The sequence below is a fragment of the Neophocaena asiaeorientalis genome, unplaced genomic scaffold (assembly GCF_003031525.2).
Source record: "Neophocaena asiaeorientalis asiaeorientalis breed wild unplaced genomic scaffold, Neophocaena_asiaeorientalis_V1.1 scaffold296, whole genome shotgun sequence".
Taxonomy (NCBI): Eukaryota; Metazoa; Chordata; class Mammalia; order Artiodactyla; family Phocoenidae; genus Neophocaena; species Neophocaena asiaeorientalis.
Window position 1 is genome coordinate 3,704,449 of NW_020175084.1, and position 14,086 is coordinate 3,718,534.

At 39.6% G+C, this 14,086-nt stretch overlaps 1 protein-coding gene across 1 annotated transcript in view; it reads right to left on the reverse strand.

The window, feature by feature from the left end:
- CDS1 (CDP-diacylglycerol synthase 1) overlaps nt 1–14,086 on the reverse strand; it is a 68,441-nt gene that overhangs the window by 54,075 nt on the left and 280 nt on the right. The window lies entirely within an intron of this gene.

Here is a 14,086-nt window from a genome sequence, read left to right on the forward strand (position 1 = left end):
ATAATCCAAACATAACACTGAAGATAATCATCAAATCATAAGAGACAACAAAAGAAGAAAGGAACAAAAAAGAACTGCAAAAACAATTTAAAAAATGGCACCAAGAACATACATATCAATAACTACTTTCAATGTAAATGGACCAAATGCTCCAATCAAAAGTCACAAAGTGACAGAATGCATATAAAAACAAGGCCTGTATATATGCTGCCTATAAGAGACTCACTTCAGATCTAAAGACACACACAGACTAAAAGTGAGGAGATGGAAAAAGGTATTCCATGCAAATGGAAATCGAAAGAAAGCCAGGGAAGTAATAATTATATCAGACAAAAATAGACTTTAAGACAAAGACTGTTATAAGAGACAAAGAATATTACATAATGATATTATCAAGTGATCAATTCAAGAAGAAGATATAACAATTGCAAATACATATGCACCCAACATAGGAACACCTAAATAAATAAGGCAAATATTAACAGACATAAAGGGAGAAATTGACAGTAACACAAAAATAGTAGGGGACCTTAACACCCCACTTATATTAATGGACAGATCATTCAGACAGAAAGTCAATAAGGAAACACTGGCCTTAAATGACACATTAGGCCAAATGAATTTAATAGATATATATATAGAACATACCATCCAAAAGCCGCAGAATACACATTCTTTTCAAGTGCACGTAGAATACATTCTCCAGGATAGATCACAAGCTGCACGTGTTAGGGCACAAAACAAGCCTTGATAAATTTAAGGAAACTGAAATCATATCAAGCATCATTTCTGACTACAACACTATTTCAATTACAAGAAAAAAAATGCAAAAAACCACAAACACGTGGCTAAACACAAAAGGCTAAACAATATGCTACTAAACAACCAATGGATCACTGAAGAAATCAATGCAGCCAAAAATAAATAAATAAATTTATTTTTTAAAAACTCCAACAAAAATGTCCAGGACCAGACGGCTTCACAAGTGAATTCTACCAAACATTTAGGGAAGAGTTACCATCTATTTTTCTCAAACTATTCCAAAAATTTGCAGAGGAAGGAATGCTTCCAAACTCATTCTATGGTACCAGCATCACCCTGATACCAAATCCAGAGAAAGATATCACAAAAAATGAAAATTACAGGTCAATATCACTGATAAACATAGATGCAGAAATCCTCAACAAAATATTAGCAAACTGAATCCAACAATATATTTAAAAGATCATACACCATGATCAAGTGGGATCTGTCCCAGATGCAAGGATTTTTCAATATCCACAAATCAATCAACATGATACAACAAATTAATAGACTGAATAATAAAAATCATATGATTGTCTCAATAGATGCAGAAAAAGGTTTTGACAAAAATTTTTATGTAAAACACCCGTTTATGACAAAAACTGTCAACAAAGTATACAGGGAGCATACCTCAACATAATACAGGACATATATGATAAGCCCACAGCTAACATCATACCTAACAGTGAAAAGCTGAAAGCATTTCCTCTAAGATCAGGAATAGGGTGAGGATGCCCACTCTTGCCACTTTTATTCAACACAGTATTGGAAGTCCTAGCCATAGCAATCAAACAAGAAAAAGAAATAAAAGGAATCCAAACTGGAAAGGAAGAAGTAAAACTGTTACTGTTTGCAGTTGACATATTATACACAGAAAACCCTAAGGATGCCACTAAAAAACTAGTAGGGCTCATCAATGATGATAAAGTTGGAGAATACAAAATTAATATACAAAAACCTACTGCATTTCTGTACACTAACAGTGAACTACCAGAAAGAGAAATTGAGGAAACTATCCCATTTACAATCACATCAAAAAGAATAAAATACCTAGGAATAAACTTTCCTAAGGAAATAAAAGACCTTTACTCAGGAAACCATAAGACACTGATGAAAGAAATTGAAGACGACACAAACAGATGGAAAGATATACCATGTTCATGAATTTGGAAGACTAATATTGTTAAAATGACCATACTACCCAAGGCAATCTACAGATTCAATGCAATCCCTAACAAAATACCAATGGCATTTTTCACAAAACTAGAACAAATAATTTTAAAATTTGTATGGAATCACAAAAGACCCCAAATAGTCAAAACAATCTTGAGAAAGAAGAATGGAGCTGGAAGCATCACATTCCCTGACTTCATACTATACTACAAAGCCACAGTCATCAAAACAGTATACTACTGGCACAAGAACAGACACATAGATCAATGGAACAGAATAGAGAGCCTAGAAGTAAACCTAGGCACTTATGGTCAATTAATCTATGACAAAGGAGGCAAGAATATACAATGGAGAAAAAACAGTCTCTTCAATAACTGGTGCTGGAAACTGGGCAGCTACATGTGAAAGAGTGTAATTATAACGTTTTCTCATACCATATACAAAAATAAACTCAAAATGGATTAAAGACCTAAATGTAAGACTGGAAATCATAAAAATCCTAGAAGAAAACACTGGCAGAACACTCTTTGACATAAATTGTAGCAGTATTTTTTTGGATCAGTTTCCTAAAGCAAGGAAATAAAAGCAAAAATAAATAAATGAGACCTAATTAAACTTAAAGACTTTTGCACAGCAGTGAAAACCATCAACAAAACAAAAAGACAACCTACTGAATGAGAGAAAATATATGCAAATGTTGTGACTGATAAGGGATTAATATCCAAAATATATAAACAGCTCATACAACTCAATATCAAAAAAATCTAAACAACTCAATCAAAAACTAGGCAGAAGACCTGTATAGACATTTTTCCAAAGAGATAGGAATGGCCAAAAGGCACATGAAAAGGTGCTCAACATTACTAATTATCATAGAAATGCAAATCAAAACCACAATGATATATCATCTCACACCTGTCAGAATGACTATCGTCAAAAAGACCACAAATAACAAATGTTGTCAAGGATGTGCAGAAAAAGGAACTCTGTGCACTGTTGGTGGGATTGTAAATCGGTGAAGGCACTGTGGAAACAGTACGAAGGTTCCTGAAAAAACTAAAACTAGAACTACCATATGATCCAGCAATTCCACTTCTGGGTATATATCTGAAAAAATCAAAAACACTAATTAAAAAAGATACATGCACCCCAATGTTCAAAGCAGCATTATTTACAATAGCCAACATATGGAAGCAAGCTAGGTGTCATCAACAAATGAATGGATAGGGGGACCTTGAAGATGGCGGAAGAGTAAGACGCGGAGATCGCCTTCCTCCCCACGGATACACCAGAAATACATCTACACGTGGAACAACTCCTACAGAACACCTACTGAAGGCTGGCAGAAGACCTCAGACCTCCCAAAAGGCAAGAAACTCCCCACGTACCTGGGTAGGGCAAAAGAAAAAACAGAGACAAAAGAATAAGGACGGCACCTGCACCAGTGGGAGGGAGCTGTGGAGGAAAAGTTTCTACACACTAGGAAGCCCCTCTGAGGGCGGAGACTGCGGGAGGCGGAGGGGGGAGCTTCGGAACCGCGGAGTAGTGCACAGCAACGGGTGCGGAGGGCAAAGCGGGAAGATTCCTGCACAGAGGATCGGTGCCGAAAAGAATAAATTTTGCCATTTGTAACAACGTGGATGGACCTGGAGTATATTATGCTTAATGAAATAAGTCAAACAGAGAAAGACAAACAGTGCATCTTATCAATTACTTGCGGACTCTAAAACAAACAAAAACAAAACAAAACAAAGAACACAAAGCTAACAAAACAGAAACAGACTCACAGATACAGAGAACAGACTAATGGTTACCAGCGGGGAGAGGGAAGGGGAGACAGGCGCGATAGGGGTAGGGGATAAAAGGTACCAATTACTTTGTATAAAGTAAATAACTACAAGGATATAAGGTACAGGAAAAAAAATATGTTTTTTCAAAACAGGAGACAATCCTAATGAAACAGGTCAAACAGGCACTATCATTGCTGTTTTACTTATAGGTAAACTATGATCAAAAGCATTTGCTCTGGTGGTGTGATTTTTTATAAAGTTATTTAAAACCCAAACTGACTTCTAAGAGTGCATGGACAAGAACTATGTGTGTATGCTGGGGCCGTTACACACACATGGTCACTGTAGAACCTCCAGGGATTGAGTGGCTAAGGAATTTTAAGAAAAGAGTTGCCTCATGCTCAGTTTTGAAGTTGTTCATTCTGCTGTAAGGAACAGCCTCCACTCCTATGTCCTCCCGTCTCCTATACCCACCCCTAGCAGCAACCTTCATTAAAGAGTGCTACACACACAAATGCTTTGGGAGAGTGGTTTACTGAGGGGGGAATTGGGGGAAGGGGACTGAACTGGGTCAGAGGGAAGAGAATATTCACAGGAGGTGAATACAGGCAGAAGGAGCATCGAGCAGAATCTTGGGCCAGAAGTGATACTAGGAATGAAAGTGCCTAGGGATTCAAAACGTTTAGGAATCTCAAACCAAACTCAGTCTTTATTAGCACCAAAGTTTTGGCAAATTTCATCACCCCTTCTAACTGATCCTTTATCCATAAAATGGAAACATTTAATATAATACCAAGGACTCAGTTAAGTCAATGAAATAGTAAGCTATTATTACTATCGAATCCAATTCCTCATTAAGTGGCTTAACAAATTAAATGTTAGCCTTGGGGGAGTATTATCAGTTTTCATAAAGCAATAATAAACTTTTGTTTACTAACTACAACTTTCTTACTAAACAATTATAAAATTAAATGTGACATTATACCAAAAATGACAAATGAAACAAATGTCACATTTCCACTGTGACACTGAGTCAGTTGGCCCCACAGCAACTTAAACAAAGAGAGATGTTGACTAGTAAACCACCAGACAGGACATCTCCTGAAAACACCAGGGAATCTGCTGTTAGTCAGATGTGCCAGCAGGTTTTTGACATCTAGAATGATGGAACACATCACATTTTTTTCTTTGCTTTGCTCTCTTTTTTTTCACCTTCAGTAACCCAGAGCGTTGCAGACTTAGTGTGAGTGGTAGTCGAGATAGTGACTAATGGAAATGGCTCCATAAGGGCACATGACCAGGTTGCAGAAAGAGCACCAGACTAGGAGTCAGGAGTTGCAAGTACAGTGATCACGCAGTACCTGGTGGGAGTGGGGGAAGGGGGGTGGGGAATAGTTCCTGGACACCTTCAGATACAAAAATCAGAGAATATAACCTACACAATCCTCTCATACACTTTAAATCATCTCTAGATTACTTATAAAACCCAATACAATGTAAATAGTTGTAAGTACAATGTAAACAGTTGTGAGTATGCAGCAAATTCAAGTTTTGCTTGTTGGAACCTTCTAGGATTTTTTTTTTCAAATATCTTGATCCACAGTTGGTTGAATCCACAGATTTGCAAACCACAGATATGAGGGCTGACAGTACTGATTCCACCTCTAACTAGCACTATGACAAAAGGCAAAACACTTAACCCTAAAGAAACTCAGCCCTTGGTTTCCTTAAAAAATAAAACCATTGGACTTTCAGCACACCACCTCAAAGTCCACTTGGCAATAATGGTGATGTGCCACACCCTTCCCCAGTAGTTCATAAGCTTTGTGAGAAGAAGAAATACTATTGGCCTCACTTTTGACTCACAAGAGGCTGGCAGACGACCTTGCGCAGTGGCTGGCATTTATTAGGCACTATGTAAATATGTGTTGAATGAACTGAGTCTGTCAGCTCATGCTAACATTTAAGATTAAAATAGTTCTCAACTGTTCTTGCTAGGTGAGTAATTTTGGCCAAGTCACCTTGCTTGGGAGCTCAGTAGCACTTACATAAAATGAGGGCTTCTGACTATGAAAGATTACTCTTTTCCAAATGTAAAATGATAATGAAAGTATTTCTGGTAAATGGTGGATGAAAGTTGAAAAAATTAAATTTTCTTTATTACCCTGTAAATCTAATTCCTACAGTGAAATGTACTTAGAAAATAAAAGCAAAAGTACTTTACAAATATTGATTTATTTATACCTCACATTACCTTACAGATAAGTAATCACATCCTTTTTGTAACTGAAAAAATTTAGGCTCAGAAAGGTTGAGTAAAGTGCCCAAGTTTACACAGCTCTAAGCGAGGTAGCCAGGATGCAGAAAGGAAATTAAAATGACAATTTTCCTCCAAAGTGATCTACAAATTCAATGCAATCCCAATCATCTCATTAGGCTTTTTTTGTGTGTGGAAATGTACAGACTGATTCTAAAATTTATATGAAAATGCAAAGGACCTAGAAGAGCCAAAACCACCTGGGGAAAAGAACTAAAACTGAAGGACTTACACTACCTGTTTTCAAAAGTTATTATAAAGTTGTTACTGCGGTACTGGCATAAAAGAAAAAAAATGTCAATGGAACAGAAGAGAGAGTCCAGAAATAAATCCACACTTCTATGGCCAACTGATTTCAACAAAGTTGAAAGGTAAATTCAATACCTGATGCTGGAATAATTAGATATCCATATGTGAAAGGAAGGAAGGAAGAAGAAAACACTTTGATCTGTACTTCACACCTATTACAAAAATTAATTCAAAACAAATCGTAGACATTTACATAAAGATATAAAAATTCCATAAAATCTTTGGGACCTAGGGTTAGGCAAAGATTTCTTAAATATGACAACAAAAGTATGATTTATATAAGAAAAACTGATAAATAAAAGTACTTCAAAATTAAAATTTTCAAAAGAAAGTGTTGGGCTTCCCTGGTGGCACAGTGGTTAAGAATCCACCTGCCAACAGGGGGGACACGGGTTCAAGCCCTGGTCCAGGAAGATCCCACATGCTGCAGACCAACTAGGCCCATGTGCCACAACTACTGAGCCTGTGCTCTAGAGCCCGCGAGCCACAACTACTGAAGCCTGCACGCCTAGAGCCCGTGCTCCACAACAAGAGAAGCCACCGCAATGAGAAGCCCGTGCACTGCAACAAAGAGTAGCCCCCCGCTCTCTGCAACTAGAGAAAGCCCGCATGCAGCAATGAAGACCCAACACAGCCAAAAATAAGTAAATAAAATAAATAAAATTTAAAAAATAAATAAATAGTAAATCCTAGAAGATTTCCAAAATCATTATTAAAAAAAAAAGACAGTGTTAAGAGAATGAAAAAACAGCTATAGACTGGGAAAAGATATTTGCAAATCACATGTCAAATAAAGGTCTTGTGCCCAGAACACATAAAGAATTCTCAAATTCAATAAGGAAACAATCAACTCAATTAAAATACATGGGCAAAATATTTGAACAGACATCTCACCAAAGGCAATACACAGATGGCAAATTAGCATATGAAGAAATGTTCAACATCTTAGTTACTAGGGAAATGCAAATTAAAACCGCAGTAAGATACTATGACACATCTTCTAGCATAGCTAAAATTTAAAACTGAACATACCAAGTCTCAGAGAAGATGTGTTGAAACTGGACCTCTCACACACTGCTGGTGGAAATGTGAAATGGTACAACCACTTTGGAAAGCAGTTTGGCAGTTTCTTAAAAAGTTAAGTAATACATCCACCCTATGACATAGTCATTTCATTCCTAGGTATCTGCCCCAAATAAATGAAAGTATATATCCACACAAAGACTGTACACAATGTTCATGGCAGCTATATTTGTAATAGCTCCAAACTGGAAACAACTCAAATGTTGAAAAAAACGAATTGGGCTACATCCATACAGTGGAATACTACTCGGCAACAAAAATGAACATTGAAGTATGCAACAATATGGATGAATTTCAAAATTATGCTCAGTAAAAAGAAGCCAGACATGGACTTACCTGGTGGGGCAGTGGTTAAGAATCCGCCTGCCAACACGGGGGACACAGGTTCGAGCCCTGGTCCGGGAAGATCCCACATGCCACGGAGCAGCAAAGCCCGTGCACCACAACTACTGAGCCTGTGCTCTAGAGCTCACGAGTCACAACTACTGAGCCCACAAGCCACAACTACTGAAGCCCATGCGCCTAGAGCTCATGTTCCGCAACAAAAGAAGCCACCGCAATGAGAAGCCCCCACACTGCAATGAAGAGTAGCCCCTGCTCACTGCAACTAGAGAAAGCCTGCGCACAGCAATGAAGACCCAACGCAGCCAAAAAATAAATTAAAAATAAACAAAAGAAGCCAGACAAAATGTACATATAGTACGTATATGTATACATACATATGCATATGCATACACGTATGTTTAGAATTCCACTTATATAAAATTCTAGAAAATACATACTCATCTATAGTGCCAGAAAGCAGATCAGTGGTTATCAAGGTGTAGAAGGGGAATTACAGAAGGGCAGGAACAGACTTTTAGTGGTGACGGGGTTTGTTCATCATCTTTACTGCAGTGATGAACTCATCGGTGTTGCACATGTCCAACTGCACAGTGTAAGTATGGTCACTTTAGTGTATGTCACTTGTAGCTATGGTGACTCCTGAAGAGTGTGCAGGAGCCAGCGGACAGGGAAAGAGGACTGAGGTGCTTCTCAATACTGGAGACTGGAAAGCAGGAAGAACAAGGGCATGGGATTCCAGACCATTCAAGATGATGGCTCCAAAGTCTCTAAACTAATGAAGGTAAGCAGCAGTTTAGAATGAAACAAAGGATAACGTACTAAATCAATCACAATTTCCACCCCTTTTACACCTGGTCCCCTAAAGAATGAGTCAATCAGGGTCAGCTTCTCCACTATAGGTCCCTTGAGGTTCACACTGATCCCATGCTGTACCTAGTACAGCATTAAAATTGCAAACAAGCAAAAGGAAACCCTCAAATGACACAGAGCTCTGTGCCTAAAAGGAGGGGGCCTTTTAAAAATCTTGAAGCTAAACAGGTCTTACTTGAAAGAATGGTAGGTTATACTACTCATTTCAGCATTTTCTCTCAGTCTCTTCATTGTTTCCATGTATTTTAAAGATGTGAGAAAGAAACTACATGCCTTCACCCCACAAAGCTTACTGCCTCCATGAACATGACTTTAGAATCCAATCATCTTCATTACCATAGCTTTACTATTCCCAGATGCTTGCTCTGGAGCTAACTGTTCATCACAAGAACTTCTGAAAAACATCAATCCTTTAATAGGAAGCACCAACGAACAAGTTTCCTCCTAAAACTCTTTGATCCCTTGCCTCAAAATCCTTGCCTGGCAATTGCCACCAATCCCAAACTGTTACATTGTGATCCTTACCCAGTCCTGATCAAGACCCTGCATTGAAAGACCTGCCTTAAACCAAACTTCCAATTCTCAATAAAATCCAACCTTGCCTTTCCCCCTCCAAGCTCTGCCAAAGCTTAGTATTGAGGTGGTGTTTTTCCTCACCACAGGAAGCAATAAACTCAACTTTGTCTTATCAGCTGGTGGGCTGGTGATATCTGGGGAGCCAACATTCAAAAACTGTTGTTAAATAAAATGAATATGCTGCAAATGACAACATGGAAACTTATTTGGGTGATAACAGTGACTAACAATTGATGAACAATTGGGGAATACCAACTTACATTTTATTCTGGACATCTAGATCTACATATTCATATTTTATTAATGACCTATATTTAGGTGGAAAAATATAGAAAATGTTTAGTACACCTTCAAGTGACACCAAGACAACTCACAGTGAAGTGCACCAAAGTGAAGAATTTATGGAAATACAAGTTCCAAAATTTTAAATTTATTTTTTAAATATTAGAATATTTTTGAAAGAAACTACACCCATCTCAAATGAGGAAGGACAGAAGTTAACTGACCTCCAGACTGTTTCACCCTCAACTTTGCAAACCCAAATCTGTATCAGAGTAGCATCCCCACATACGAGTACATGGGGTCCTCGTCTGACCAGTGCACTATTCCACCTGTGCTCCCTGTACTGGCCACAGATTCCCTGTGCACCCCCTTCTCTCCCACTTCCGGTCCAGTCAGTTAGGTCTTAGCTTCACTTCAATTGCTCAATCTCTCTCAATCCATCCAGGGCTTCAACAGCCCTCTTTGAGCTTCCGTCCACTTTCTTGCCTACCCTAACTGTGTTCAATCCTGGCCCCCCTGGCTCACTCACTCCTCTCTGGCATCCTTGTCCTGGCATTCCCGACCACAATCACTCCCAGTGCCTTTCTTATTCTCAGCTATTAAATGGGAAATATTCCTAACCCATATAGCTGAGGAACAAAAAAAGAAAGATGTGAAATTACTGTTTTCTCTAAATCACTCTACAAGCATCAACTATTATGACTACTACTGCTACTGAGTTAAGAACCATGCTAATTCAATACATAACAAATTTGTGTTGTTTTAGTTCAACTGAAGCTTCACTGAGTTTGATAATTCTGCCAGTTGCCTCTTGGTCATCTTACATCACACTCTCTAAAATGACATTCCAAAGGTATCCCAGTCAGAGATGAGCTCTAGTTCCAGCTCTGCTACCCACTTAAGGTCATTTCGGGCAATAACAAACACAGTCTAGGGCAAGTTTATTATTTAAAAATATACACACACACACACATATATATACACACTCACACACATATATATATATGGTTGAACTAAATTGTTTCTAAGATCTCTTGAAGCTCTGTGTTTCTCAGACCCTACTTTACTGGGAAAATTTAAAGCATCAAACACTGATCTCTCCTCTTCTGCTTTTCAAAATGTTTCTGTATCTAACCTCGATTCCTTCTTTCCTTTCCTTGAATACTCCAACCACCTGTACTCTCCACACCATGTCTACTTTCTTTTTCCTAGGGACTGCCCACCCTCATATCAGCATCTGCACTCCCACTTCTTTCCTCCTTCCTTCCTTCCTCCTTTCTTCCTCCCTCTGTCCCTCCTTTCCTCTCTTTCTTTCTCCCTCCCTCCCTCTCTCTCTTTCTTTCTTTCTTTATCTTTGGCTGCGTTGGGTCTTCTTTGCTGCACACGGGCCTTCTCTAGTTGAGGTGCACGAGCTTCTCATTGCAGTGGCTTGCCTATGTTGTGGGGCACAGGCTCTAGGCACGTGGGCTTCAGTAGTTGCAGCACGCAGGCTTCAGTAGTTGTGGCTTGCAGGCTCTAGAGCACAGGCTCAGTAGTTGTGGCGCACGGGCTTAGATGCTCTGGGGCATGTGGGTTCTTCCCAGACCAGGGCTTGAATCCGTATCCCCTGCATTGGCAGGTGGATTCTTAACCACCGCACCACCAGAAGTCCACTGACTTCTTTATATGAATACCTATCTTCCCTTCCTTGAAAAAGGAAATTTTCACTTGATCCTCCAAGTCCTCTCTAGCTGCTATCCTATACTCCCTTCCACCGGCACTTCCTACAATTACTACCAATATTTTACATCTCACATTCCTCGGCCTAAAACGTGGCCCACTTCTCTTAAGATCTTTTGCTGGGGGCTTCCCTGGTGGCGCAGTGATTGAGAGTCTGCCTGCTAATGCAGGGGACATGGGTTCGTGCCCCGGTCCGGGAAGATCCCACATGCCACGGAGCCGCTGGGCCCGTGAGCCATGGCCGCTGAGCCTGTGCGTCTGGAGAGACCACAGCAGTAAGAGGCCCGTGTACTGCAAAAAAAAAAAAAAAGATCTTTTGCTGGGACTTCCCTGATGGCACAGTGGTTAAGAATCCGTCTGCAAATGCAGGGGACACGGGTTCGAGCCCTGGTCCGGGAAGACCCCACATGCCACAGAGCAACTAAGCCCGTGTACCACAACTACTGAGCCCGTATGCTGCAACTACTGAAGCCCACGTGCCTAGAGCCCGTGCTCCGCAACAAAAGAAGCCACTGCAATGAGAACCTCGTGCACCACAACGAAGAGTAGCCCCCACTTGCCGCAACTAGAGAAAGCCTGTGCACAGCAACGAAGACCCAATGCAGCCATAAATAAAAAGAAAGAAAGAAATTGAGAGGGAAATTAAATGAATATTATAAAAATATAAAAGATCTTTTGCTAAATTCCATGTTCTCTGCCCCTTCATTTCTAAATACTAGTGAGAATATCCTCTAAGCAATTCTCTGGACCACAGAACTTTCTCTCAGTATGTCTCCAGGTCCTAAACAATGAGAAGGTCATGTTAATAACGCCGTTATAAAAAAAGACTACAAAATGGCACAGGAGTATACCATAACAGCAGAATATAACACACTTCCTGCGCTTCTTTCATTAATTCCATAAGAGTTTTGCCTTTACTGCAACTTGAATGGAGAAGGCACTTAAAATAATTTCAATGGACCAAATATTAACCAGCCTCCGATGTGCAAACTGATTTTATAATGGTCCTTGACCTGGAAATACAGGTGCATTCAAATATACACCCTGATAAGAAAGGACATACAGAGGATAGAGTTCAGTGACACAAAGCTTGCCAAGTCAAAAGTTCCTTGCAATAAACTCTAAAAGTATGCAATATTTTAGATATGGTTTAGAAAATGCTCATCCTTGTCTAAGAAATGTTAACAGAACAAGTTACACATGGCAACACCTACTCTCAGAAAACAAAATCCCGCTGGGTATGTATTAATGAAAACCAATAGTGTGGCATTTATAAATAAATAAATAAATATGCAGTGAGGTAACCCACTCACAGATAGCTAGAGACAACAGTTCTAATGAGTCAAATCAAACCAGAGAAGTAGTTTCCATTTTAAATATATTAGGGTGTTAAGAAACTAATTAATTCAAAAGTTATTTTATGGATGGCTTCCTTGAACATGTTTTTTCTTATTAAAAGCTTGTTCCAGTTAAGGAAGTGAAAATGGGGAAGCTGGTATTTCCTTGATTCTAAACTGTATCAGTGCTAAAACAAAACAAACCCCAACCTAATTAATTCTATTTTTGGTCTAGTTTCCAAGGCAGTTTTCACAAAAACTATTCTTTGCCCACTCTTTTTAGCTTTGTAACATCAACCTTCAGAAGCTAGAAACTGTTACACTTTGTATAATTCCTTGATACATATGTTCTATCACAGACTCATTGTATTCCACCTGCCTATCAAGGGTAGGGGGGAAAAAAAGGATCTGTCTTCCCATTGATTCTAAAGTTTCATGCCTAAAATCACTGTTAAATTTATTATTTCATGATGTTGTGGGATATGTTCCTGCCAGAGCTTTATAAGGGGTGACCTCAAGTTCATCAACAGCAAGTTCCAGGTGGAACCTCCTCCAAATCAGAACTTCTGAGTTCTGATGAGTGAGTGAGTCTCAGCAACAGTGCAAACCAGAAAAAAGGGAATCAGGAAACAGTTTCTAGTTCCAAAAGGCCACTGACTTGACCTTGAGCAATCTACTTCACTTCTGTAATTCAAACTGCAATACCTGCTTCCAAAAAAGAATGCTTCTAGGAATAGCTTAAGTGCTTTGAGTTTCTAAGATAAAATGGAATTTTATAAACAGAAGATTTCATAAAACAATCTATTGCCTGGCCCAATTTCCTAAACTTATTACCAAATAAGCTGAACTTTGACTTTCTTCTACCTTTAAAAAGAACAGTGGCATTACATCTACTTACAAAGGCAATCTACAGAAATGGGAATTTTAAAAGTCCTCATGAATTAACGTGTCAGGTAAAATGAAATCTACTGCTGCACTGTCGGCCGTGGAGGGTCACAACTAGGTCACGTGTAGGAGCCTCTCAAACCTCCAAAATCTATTATACTGAAAAAGGATAGAGGAAACGAAAGTGCTGATGGGGGAGCGCGAGAAGCCAAGCCTCCAGCGTCAGGATCCAATGACATGTTAGAAGCGAAGGTGCATGACTTAAGTTTAGTTCTTACTAACTGTGTTCCTCTCCCGAGAAGAGGTGTGAGGTAGCAGCTACTAGAAAGCTGCAGCTCTCAGGGTGGCAGGCTCCATCCCGATTCTAGCGTTGGCCCCAGATCCCGGGAAGGGGGACTGGAATGGGCAGAAACTAAATTAGAGTCAAGTTGAATCATCCAGCTACCCTGGCAGCGGTCGCGGTCATCCTGGGAAACGCACCATCGCTGGGGGCCGGGTCCCACTTGAGGGAGAAGGAAACAAAGCCAGGCTGGGAGGGCGGCGCAGCCCGCAACTTCACCTGACATTCAGTGGGGCCCCAGGCTCCCTCCCAGGTG